Source organism: Labrus bergylta, chromosome 1 (genome assembly GCF_963930695.1).
Source record: "Labrus bergylta chromosome 1, fLabBer1.1, whole genome shotgun sequence".
Lineage (NCBI taxonomy): Eukaryota > Metazoa > Chordata > Actinopteri > Labriformes > Labridae > Labrus > Labrus bergylta.
The window spans coordinates 12,841,226-12,853,661 of NC_089195.1; the positions used below are offsets into that span (position 1 = coordinate 12,841,226).

The 12,436-nt window shown below is 42.6% G+C and overlaps 1 protein-coding gene across 1 annotated transcript in view; it reads left to right on the forward strand.

Annotated features, from left to right (window-relative positions):
• Positions 1-12,147: 12,147 nt before the first annotated feature.
• cplx2a (complexin 2a) overlaps positions 12,148-12,436 on the forward strand; it is a gene marked incomplete in the record, with an annotated part of 27,866 nt that continues 27,577 nt past the window's right edge. Inside the window, 1 exon segment of the mRNA XM_065954395.1 lies at positions 12,148-12,406.

Sequence of the window (12,436 nt, forward strand, 5' to 3'; positions counted from 1 at the left end):
GCTCGAAGCGGCCGCACAAAAAAAAGACGCTCAGAAGAAAAGATGTTGGGTGCTGCACTCTTTCCAGAGGCACTGCACGTGAACAGGCAGCTGCTTGGGGCCCCAGACCAGTAAGGGGCCCCTTGAGGTCTCACAAACTTTAACCAAAGCAGTGGCCGAAAATGTGCAAATTTTGCAGGAAACCTCCCTAAGTGCTGACAGCAATCACTCTCGTTGCCTTGTTAAGCGTTGCATGCATTATTGCTGTGAAAACCAAAGTTTGTCGATTAAGGTCAACAAAGAAAAATTAAGAGGAATTATCTGTCTATAGGAGAGAAAACAGAATCAGGAAAAAAGAGGAAGAGGAGTAAGCATGGGGACACTGGCAGACAATGATGATGATGAACGCTGGTTGGAGGGCCCCCCAATTGGTTTTTGCCTAGGGCCCCAACAGAGTCCAGAATCGCCACTGGTGGCCACTTTCTGCAGCGAACGCTTTCTGCTCATTGAAAACAATTGAAAAAAGACGCTGACACTCAGAAAAAAAACGCTAGGTGGACACAGGGCCTAAACATTCTGTTTTCACAACCCTATTTTTCCCAAATAGGGTTGTGATGTATGAAAATAAATTGGGACAATGTTGGATCTGGTACACGTGTCATGAAACATTTGATCCACATGTTTAAAAAGACAAAGCAGTTTATTCTATATTTACAGAAGGTGTTATTCTAAGAGGCTCTTTATTATCACCGCTCTCGCCCATCAGCCCGTCAGCGCTGTGCAGCTGCCGTCTGTTTGTGACAGTCAGCTGCGTGTTTCTGCATACATGATTAAAGGCTCTTTTTTACACGCATCAAACCTCAAAGGATGACTTTTAGCTGCAGCTGCACACATGCTTCATCCTTTAAATCGTCTTCTTCTGCGTGCATCAGACATTACAAAGTGACTGCGTTCCCATGGTGTTCAGCTGACGTTCTGCTGCCATGGCATATTAATACACAATGGGTGGGATTTAGTACATGTTCCTTAAGTGCCCATGCCTCATGTACAGAGGCTATGTTCCTCCAAGCAGGCATGCCTGGGTTCGAATCCGGCCTGAGGCTCCTCTGTTGCATGTCAATTCCACTCTCTTTTCCTTGCACACATTCATGACCCACTGAAAACCTCTAAGGGTTCGGAGATTGATGCAATAAGAATCAGAGGTGCTACAGAGGCCCTTTTCCTGCTCTCTGCCTGCATAGAGGTGAGTGTTGGATGAGATATGGTAAGAATAAAACCATTTAGACGCTTCTTTTTAACTTTTATTTCTGGGAAAATAAACTTAAAAGACGAATATGAGCTGAAGTAACCCTGACAGTATTCACACTCAGGGTCTAATAAGGCAAATAGGTCAGAGGCTTTAATGCTGACTGCAGGTAATTGTGAATAAATGCATTCAAAAGCACCATAAAAAGGATTTCAATAGGCCATTCACTGAGGATTACTGATGCGGAAACCCAAATCGCTTCCTTTTTTGCTTCACTCTGCCTCCAGAAACGGTGCAGCGGTAATAACAAGGTGCTGTCATGTGACATAAGCCACCTTTCATTTGGCTGCAGTAGTGCCAACAGGCAGAAGTTCAACATCCAGTTCGGTGATGTATTTCAATATCCACTCCTTTTAGTCCGGAGGCCACAGCTTCAGCAGCAGACCTGATGACGGTTAATCGTTTTACAACTTTCTGCTTTGCAGCAACGACCCTCAATCCTGAGGGATAAAACACTGCCCTAAAGACAAATACACAACTAACTTCTATCTTTATAATTAAGGGTTTATAAGTGTCATTTAAAGGAGCAATATGTAACTCTGATGCTTAGTGTTTAAAATAGGTACTGCAGTCTAAATTCTAAACATTGTAGAGAGCTGTCTCTTCTGCTCGTGGAGCTTATTAGAAACATGCAGAGGCTTTTTAGGTCGGGTACAATCACTTCTATCTGAACCAGTTCTCTTGCCCACTTCCATCACTGCAACACCTGTTGATTTGCTGACGCACAGGGCATTTCAGCGCTCAGGACGGTGAGAGCTGAAAACGCTACACTATTGATTTTGGATCGCAAACAGGCTGCCAGCGCAAAAACCACTGCCCCAGCCCCGCCCCTAATGATGCATAACGCTTAGCCTTAATACAGTCGGTCTCATGTTAGCCTATTTAGCCTTCTCTATATCTGCATATATTTACTATTTCAGACCAAAGTAAGAGGTGTAACATTTTCTCGAGGCGCTGATCTCTTCCAGTAATCTCTTACTATTTGTTTAATCTTCTATCTAATCTGTTGTTGCTCTGGGCTAAAAGTTTTTAGCTTTCCTTTCCTCCCTCAAGTTAATGTAATTATGCTGAGGAAAACATTTCCCTTGAAAACACTCAAACAAGCTAACTTTCTTCCTGACAGCGCTACAGCTGTGTTTTCATGTGACAGCACGGCTATGTTAATTTGCCCTTTTTTTGAATAGCATGCAGTCCCTGTGGAGCTCTGCCATACATATTTTTGGGTATAAAATGCTAATGCAGTTTTCAGATGACATTCACGTAACACTCTGTGTGCCTCGTCAGGTTTTCACAGCATCATTCAGAGCATTCAGAGTCTGTTCGCTCCGGTCGCTCCTGCATGGATTGGGAACTTTTCTGTGTTGGCACTCGCTCACAGTGACTCACTACCTGGACACAGACCGCATGCTGACAGGTGGACAACTGAGGAAAAACAACCATTTGAACTCCTGTTGTGAGAATAACAAAGACGCAAGAAACAACAGTCACACAGAACATAACACAGAGACACGGAGCGGCGCAGGGTGCCAGGTAACCACCTGGCTGTTTGAATATTGTGCTATTAAAAGTGCAAAGTGTTCACAGAAGCACACGGTGCTAAGCTGACATCATCATATTAGTTTATTTCAGGGCCATGTGAGGTTATCTGGGATTCATCGTACATGATATTACATGTCGGTACTTCAGTCTCTGTTGCTATGCACCAGATGACTTAATGACAAAATCACACACAACAAGTTGCCCACGATTCAATTCAGAAATAATTTAATAAATATAAGAACTATTTGGTGTGATTTGAGTTCAATAAAATAAAATAAAATAGACGTATACTAAAGTAGAGCTGCTCCATTGTCCCTTCTGGGCCTCCATACAGGTGTGGTGGTGATTGTATCTGCAGAGACTCTGTCCTCTGACTGGCTTTTACTGTTCTGGTTTGTTCCGGTTGCCTCGGGACGTTTCTGGGCAGAGCTGGTGTGTTTCCTCCAGCCAATGACAGCGCAGTGGATACAATTCAGTGATTGGACGCGATTCAAACCTGTGAATATGACGGATGTGGACTTAGCATCAAAGAAGAGAAAATATAATCAGAGTGAGGAGAAATACCAAGCGGATAAAGCTCGTTCTAAAACGAGGGTGAACCTTGTGTTGGTTTTTACCCGTGGACGTGGAGTTGGTCTGCTTCCTGTTGGACAGGCAGGTGACAAACACTGGCGGTTAGCTTGCGCTAGCTAGCATGCGTTAGCTTGCAGTGTAGCTACAAGCAGTATATGTACACACTCCGTCCTGCAGTGAGGGTGAGATTCTGGAGGAGGGGGGTCCAGTTTGTATGTTGTGTTTACAAGCTGCAAAGAAAGATGCTACTGACTCCACCTTTAACATCAAAGCCCTTTCCATATTGCGATTCTGCCACATCCTGGTAGCAACATTCTGCCGTCATTAAAAATTTGTACTTTTGTTTATAGAATCTTTTGAAAGGGGAACACTTCCACCAACTCTAAATCTTGCCCACATCTCCTTGATTTTAAAAAAAGATAAACCCTCAGATAGCTGTGCTTCTTACAGACCAATAAGCTTACTCGGAGTTGATAGCAAAATATTATCCAAGCTTCTGGCTCAAAGACTGGAGGAGGTCTTGCCCATCTTGGTTGGGTCGGACCAGACAGGGTTTATAAAAGGTAGGTACTCCCACTCCAATGTCCGTCGGCTACTGAATGTTATACAATTTTCACAAAATACAAAAAAAAGGATTCTTGCTGTTTCACTGGATGCAGAAAAAGCTTTTGATCGGGTGGAGTGGGAGTATCTATTTGATGTTCTTAACAGGTTTGGTTTAGGTTCTGGTTTTACTACATGGGTTAAGCTCCTATATAGATCTCCGTCTGCAAGAGTTCTGGTAAATGGTTCAGTGTCTGAGGTGTTCCCTCTGAATAGAGGCACACGCCAGGGCTGTCCCCTTTCGCCGCTTTTATTCGCACTTGCGCTTGAGCCTCTCGCAGAGGCCATTAGAACCCACCGTTTTTTTTCTGGTGTCACATTGGGAGACACAGAATACAGGATCTCGCTTTATGCTGATGATATATTGTTGTTTATTACTAATCCAGAGAGCTCCATACCGGTATTGGAATCGATTATAAGTGAATTTGGCCAAATTTCAGGTTACAAAATTAATTATGACAAATCAGAGGCCTTGCCTCTCGGAGACTTTGGTGTCCCGGATACCCTTGTTAATTTTCCGTTCAGGTGGTCAATTTCAGGCTTTACCTATCTGGGGATTAGAGTATCAGCAGACATAAAAGAATTGTATAAACTCAATTTTATTCCAACTTTGAAAGCAGTTAAAAATGACCTCAACAGATGGTTTGATCTTCCTCTGTCATGGATGGGTAGAATAAGCTTGGTTAAGATGAATGTACTTCCCAGGATGTTGTACCCAATGCAAATGCTGCCACTTAAGATCAATAGAAGAGTTATTTTGGATATCGAAAGATCTCTTTCAAAATTTATATGGCATGGCAAGAAATCTAGGCTAAAGATGAAGACCTTACAGTTGCCAATAGACAGGGGGGGTCAAGCACTTCCTAACTTTCTATATTACAATTGGGCCTGCCACGGCAGGATAATATCACGCTGGCTAAACCATTTTATACATCAAGGGGAGCCTCTAACAGATTCATGGTGCTGTTCCCCTCTCTCTCCTTTCAGTCTCCTCTCAACTGATGCTGGCGAACTGCCAGCAGATGTTAAAAACAACGCTGTCATGTTTAGCACACTTAGAATCTGGAGAGATATTACTAAACACATTGGCCAGAGAGGTTTTTCATCAGCATTACAACCTCTGACTCAAAATAAAGCCTTCTCTCCAGGTATAGGGAAAAGTATTTTCAATGACTGGTATTCAAAGGGTCTAAGATTTGTGGCTGATTTATTTCAAAATGGTGATTTTATGTCATTCAATCAACTCAAGACCAAATACAGAATACCAAATAATCACTTCTTTGGTTTTCTCCAAGTTAGACACTTTGTCAAATCAGATCTGATTTTCCCCACTGATCAATCATTGTTGAGCTCAATTGAAAGTTTTCTTCTCAATTTTAGTTTAAATGCGCTCAACGACAGAAAAATAATTTCCCTTTTTTATGACAAATTACATCCTATTAATTGTGATAGGGTTGAGAGAACTAGGGAATTATGGGAAAGGGACTTGGAGGTTGAACTTAGTGCAGAGGCGTGGTCAGGTACCTTTGTTTCAGCTAGGAAAATCTTTACATGTAATCGACTCAAAGAGAGCCAATACAGAATATTACATAGACTTCAGCGAACACCACAATTTTTAAACAAAATGAGTCCTCAGATCTCCGCCCTCTGTGTGAAGTGTAAAAAAGAAGTAGGAACTTATTATCACTGTGTATGGCAATGTCCCTTAATATCCAGGTATTGGAAAAATGTTGCCCAGGAGCTTGGCTTAATTTTTCACAGAACAATAAAACTAGAGCCAGCATTGTTTCTCCTGAACTTACCTACGCAACAGTTTTCTCTATCAACAGGACAGCTCGTTCTAATGGGTAAACTTCTGCTCCTAGCGAGGAGATGTATTCTGTTTCAGTGGATTCAGGAGAAGCCTCCATCAGTTACGCAGTGGTACAGAGAAACATTTAAGGTTCTTCCTATGGAACACCTCAGTGCTAAATTAAAGGGCAATAACAACTTATTTTATAATATTTGGCAACCCTTCATAGATTATCTTCCCACTGATCTGGTTGGCTTATTGCAGAAAGGGTGCCCACACTTTATCTTCAAAAATACATCATAGTCATGTTTTTTCCCTTTGACATGTAATTTAGGTAGATAAGATTGTATCTGATATGATATATGTTATTACAACCCATGTATGTTATTATTATTTTTTTATTTTTTTATTTTTTGAATATATATATATTTAAAAATATATATATATATATTCAGTAATTTGGTTACATCTGTGCTGTCTTGTTCTGTGCTTGTTATGTTTAAAAAATGAATAAAATATATATTAAAAAAAAAAAAAAAAATTGTACTTTTACACATAATCTGTGCAAGCAGCGGTCTGTCAGCGCCATGGTGTTGCTCTGCGGACGACACAGCCCTGCCCCACCATTTCTGAGCGTGAGCACAGCAGGGAGCAGCTGTACACACATCACAGGAGAACTACAAGATCATGTGGAAGTAAAGAGAAAAACATGCAAACAACATGTTGCTTTGTTGGATGATTTGTTGTTCATTCGGTGCAAGTTATGCCCTAATGTTGATAAAGTGATGGAATATACGATCGTGAGTCTGTATATTGTGTTTTATTTTAAAATTGAGCGGACGCTCTGAGCTTTTCCTTGTCTGACTTCCTGTCCTGGTTGTTCTAGTCTGTCCAGCTTGACGCATACCTGCAGCGTACTCCGTCGGAAATAAACTTGCAGCCTATTTGAAACGTAGCAGGGTGTAGTGGCGCTACTCCCGAGAAAAACTGCTGCGCTCACTGTGGACACAGAAGCATTGCCTAGAAAGGCAGTGAACACTGACAGACAGCGGCGCAAAACGATTATGTGGAAATAGGGGGTTAGACTCTCAGCCTCTTTTCCATAATCTCCTCTCTCTCTCTCTCTCTCTCTCTCTCTCTCTCACACACACACTTACCCAGTAGCAGGGGTGATGAGACAGAAAATAACTATAAAGAAACAACAAATTTTTCCCTGATGGACTTTAACTTTTGTAGGTCAAATGGTAAATGGACTTGAGCTTGTATCGTTTTCTAGTCTTCTGACTACTCAAAGCTCTTTCACACCGCAGGTCACACCTACACATTCACACACTGATGGTAGAGGCTGCTGAGTAAAGTGACCATGAAAAGTAACTAATCCCATTCACATACATTCACACGCTGCCAACAAAGCAGCGGGAGCAACTAGGGGTTAAGTGCCTTGCCCAAGGACACATCGGACATGTGGCTGAAGGAGCTGGGGATCGAACCCCTGACCAAACACCACCACAATACGTACGGCGGAGAAAGGTGTGAAGAAACACAGTAAGAGGGGAATATTTTTTGTCCCACTCAGCCTCAAAAGTATCACAGAGTGGATGTGGGTCAGGAGCAACATTGCAAACTCCTGACCTTAAAACCACGGGGACATAAATCATAGTCACATAAAAAAATAAACTAAAAATGTACTGAGGAGTGATAGTGGACCGTATGTGTGTGTGTGTGTGTGTGTATGTGTGTGTGTGTGTGTGTGTGCGTGTGTGTTTCTAGGCTATAAACAAGGTGATGGATGCTCTTGCCTCGGCGTGTTGACTGGACACAGCCTCCCGTGTCCTGATTAATTGATGGGAGATACAGCAGTTTAAGCTCCCCTCGGCCCTCCCTGTGCTCTCTGCTTGTCTGCCTCTCTGTGTGCAGTCTGTGGCACGTTACTACCAAGGAAAAGGCAAGGACATTTCGAGCATTTGCAGGAACGGGAACAACTTCAGCAGACAGTTTAGTCGAGCCTCAGCAACAAGGTTAGGTTAATGTGATAAATACACCAGTCTCCGTCCCCTTCATGTGTCCTTTCTGCTATAGTCTAAAAACGCTGTAGCGTGCTACCATAACACAGTGTCATCACCTTTATCACCTTTAAAGAATACCAGGACTCTCTCGATTCCACCTTGTCCCTGACTCGCGGCTGCTCAGAATCCGTGTCTCAGTCTCACCTCGAAAACATTTTTACCCGCTCTTGTCTCAGTCTTAGACTGGGTGGACTCCAGATTGGAAATCATGACCGGTCAAGATCATCACTCTTCATCCCTAAATGTCTTGGTCTTAACTCGTTCTTGATCTCGAAAATGTCTTGGTCTTGACCCCTAAATGTCTTGGTCTTGATAACTAAATGTCTTGGTCTTGTCTAGGTCTCGATCCCTAAATGTCTTGGTCTTGATCCCTAAGTGTCTTGGTCTTGTCTTGGTCTTGACACCTAAATGTTTTGGTCTTGATAACTAAATGTCTTGGTCTTGTCTAGGTCTCGATCCCTAAATGTCTTGGTCTTGATCCCTAAGTGTCTTGGTCTTGTCTTGGTCTTGACCCCTAAATGTCTTGGTCTTGACCAGGTCTTGATCCCTAAATGTCTTGGTCTTGACCCCTAAATGTCTTGGTCTTGATACCTAAATGTCTTGCTCTTGTCTAGGTCTCAATCCCTAAATGTCTTGGTCTTGACTCGGTCTTGATCCCTAAGTGTCTTGGTCTTGACTCGGTCTTGACCCCTAAATGTCTTGGTCTTGATACCTAAATGTCTTGGTCTTGTCTAGGTCTCAATCCCTAAATGTCTTGGTCTTGACTCGGTCTTGATCCCTAAGTGTCTTGGTCTTGACTCGGTCTTGACCCCTAAATGTCTTGGTCTTGATACCTAAATGTCTTGGTCTTGTCTAGGTCTCAATCCCTAAATGTCTTGGTCTTGACTCGGTCTTGATCCCTAAGTGTCTTGGTCTTGACTCGGTCTTGACCCCTAAATGTCTTGGTCTTGATACCTAAATGTCTTGGTCTTGTCTAGGTCTCAATCCCTAAATGTCTTGGTCTTGACTCGGTCTTGATCCCTAAGTGTCTTGGTCTTGACTCGGTCTTGACCCCTAAATGTCTTGGTCTTGATACCTAAATGTCTTGGTCTTGTCTAGGTCTCAATCCCTAAATGTCTTGGTCTTGACTCGGTCTTGATCCCTAAGTGTCTTGGTCTTGACTCGGTCTTGACCCCTAAATGTCTTGGTCTTGATCCCTAAATGTCTTGGTCTTGACCAGGTCTTGATCCCTAAATGTCTTGGTCTGGGACTCGGTCTTGATCCCTAAATGTCTTGGTCTTGACCCCTAAATGTCTTGGTCTTGATACCTAAGTGTCTTGGTCTTGATACCTAAATGTCTTGGTCTTGACTCGGTCTTGATCCCTAAGTGTCTTGGTCTTGACTCGGTCTTGACCCCTAAATGTCTTGGTCTTGATACCTAAATGTCTTGGTCTTGTCTAGGTCTTGATCCCTAAATGTCTTGGTCTTGACCCCTAAATGTCTTGGTCTTGATACCTAAATGTCTTGGTCTTGACTCGGTCTTGATCCCTAACTGTCTTGGTCTGGACTCGGTCTTGATCCCTAAATGTCTTGGTCTTGTCTTGGACTTGATTTCTAAATGTCTTGGTCTTGATACCTAAATGTCTTGGTCTGGACTCGGTCTTGATCCCTAAATGTCTTGGTCTTGATACTTAAATGTCTTGGTCTTGACTCGGTCTTGATCCCTAAGTGTCTTGGTCTTGACTCGGTCTTGACCCCTAAATGTCTTGGTCTTGATACCTAAATGTCTTGGTCTTGTCTAGGTCTTGATCCCTAAATGTCTTGGTCTTGACCCCTAAATGTCTTGGTCTTGATACCTAAATGTCTTGGTCTTGACTCGGTCTTGATCCCTAACTGTCTTGGTCTGGACTCGGTCTTGATCCCTAAATGTCTTGGTCTTGTCTTGGACTTGATTTCTAAATGTCTTGGTCTTGATACCTAAATGTCTTGGTCTGGACTCGGTCTTGATCCCTAAATGTCTTGGTCTTGATACTTAAATGTCTTGGTCTTGTCTTGGACTTGATTCCTAAATGTTTTAGTCTTGTCTAGGTCTTGATCCCTTAATGTCTTGGTCTTGACTCGGTCTTGATCCCTAAGTGTCTTGGTCTTGATTCCTAAATGTCTTGGTCTTGTCTAGGTCTTGATCCCTAAATGTCTTGGTCTTGATCCCTAAGTGTCTTGGTCTCGGTCTTATCTTGGTCCTGACTCGATCTTGACCCCCTAATGACTGTAAATATTAATGGAAGAAGCCTGAGTGACGTCAGCCATCTGTTCCTGCAGGAAGCTTTGGAGGCTCATTGGCAGCAGCTGCCATGCTGGAAATGCTGTCTCATCCTAACTTTCAGTCAACCTAACGACAGGCTGAGAGCTGGAGCTGAGGCGGGTTTTAAGCCAGCGTTTTTGCAATGACTTATGCTAGTATGAGTAATTTAATCACCTAAATCTGACGTCTAATAAATAAACACAGCAATCATTAAACTCCAGATTTATTTCGCTATCTTAACCAAGTCTTTGTTAGTAAAACCTTGAAAAATAAGCAAAATATGTAGGTAAAATATGTGACATTTTAGCAACACATAACTGCTAAACTTTTACATTGCACTTTTATGCACTTCACTTCTATACATTCATTCAAAAAACTGCAAAAGAAAAAAGTAAATAAAAAGTCCTTTCAAAATAAAAGACCACATGGACCCCAGGCGGTGTGTCTGTTTCGAGAACAGGATGAGGAGAATCTGATATTGACTTCTGTGGGTAGCTGTAGCATCGTCACATTAAGTCTTTTGCAGCCTGCCAAGAAAATACTTTCAAGGGACCTTTGAGACCGCCAATATTACACTAAAGTAGATCCCTCGTCTGAGAGCGGAAAATGAAATAAAAGGCTTGAAATGTCCCAAGGACAGGATGCCACAAAGAGAAACTTTAATAGTTTTACTCCAAGTTTATGTTTAGTTTGGATTTTTTGTCTTTATCTGACAGGACAGAGGAAAGAGGAAACCAGGGAGAGAGAGAGTGGGGTATGACATGCGGGTAAAGGAGCCACAGGTCAGTCTTGAACGTGGGCAAGCCAGGACAATCACAACATTTATACCGTTTTAACGAATCAAATGACTAATAATCAAGAAACTTCTCTGAAAAAAAACATGACATGAACACAGAATGACGTTATAATAACTATCATGACCAAACCGGGTTTGAGGAAATGTATCTAACGTGCATTTTTTATTTTATAGTTTGACCATAGACTGTATATATTAGTGAGTGACGTAACCCTGCAGGGGCCGCTGGAGTCCCATCGATGGCGGTCTCCATGCTGGAAATGCTGAGGCAGCGGGTTTTAAGCCTCCTGACAAACCGTTACACCGCGCCCACCTGTCAATCAGGTCAGCTACACACCTTATTGTGAATAACTCTTATCCTTCATCAAATCAAAACTGATGAGTCATCAAAACATTCACCCCCCCGTACAGTGTGTGTCGATCGAGTCATGAGCTAATCAGACCTATTTGGTTTTTTGAACCAGGCTGTAAACATGTTAATCTCTGCTGTAAAAACAGGCTTTTAGAATGGGTGTGTATGTGACTTCCTGTGCTTCTGCAGCCAGCCTCTAGTGGACACTCAAGGAACTGCAGGATTTAGCACTTCCACGTCGGCTTCGTTTCAACACCGGAGGTTGACGCTCGAGTTTGACCCATGTCCGATCTGTTAACATGGAGGAGGCGGAATCTACGACCTATACTGCAACAAGTCAGCAGAGGGAGCTCTAAATCATTTCACTTGAGGCGAATATTATGCAAATTATGCAAATTTGACGCAAAACTTGTTCTGCTGCCCCCAGGTGACCAAAACACTGCTGCTTCACATCTTAACATCATATCATTTCAACATCAGTCCAGATGTTTGTGTGTTTTAATTTTTTAGTTTAGGGCATTGTTCTCATGTAATTTTTGATATCCCTGTTTTCAATGCAGCTAGTCCTTCTTATCTTAAGATAAATTAAACTTAAAGAAAAATTAAAGAACCATTGAATCTTACAGTTTTGACTAAATGGACTCAGAATAACGACTATGAATGTGAAGGAAAATCTATTCAATTTGCTGATTGGCTATTTATAAGATTTTCTACTTGAACAGGCGTGTGTGTGGGGGTCTTAGGGGCACCACTAACCTGTTAAATGCTCTAAAATGTTTTTTTGTTTAAATAGTGCAAATAAAACCGAACCTGCTCTCGGGTGATATTACATTCATGTGCTCCCTCATTCTCCCTCCCCCTCTCTCCCTCTGCATGCTCTCATCTCGTCCTGCAGGAATACACTCTCTTCCTCCGCCGCTGCAGCCCGACTCTGACACAACCGGCATGTCTGCACACTGAGAGCCGCACACTGACACACAATCCCTCTGCTGAGACCCACAACTTGTGATTTCTTTCTCCCCATCGAAGAAGGAGGAGGGTGCTTATACCGCTACTGCTGCTGCTGCTGCGACGAGGCTTTTTTGGAGGGCTGAAGACTTGGAGGAGGATCCAAACAAGGTAAACGATGTCCGAGCAAGCAGAGACACG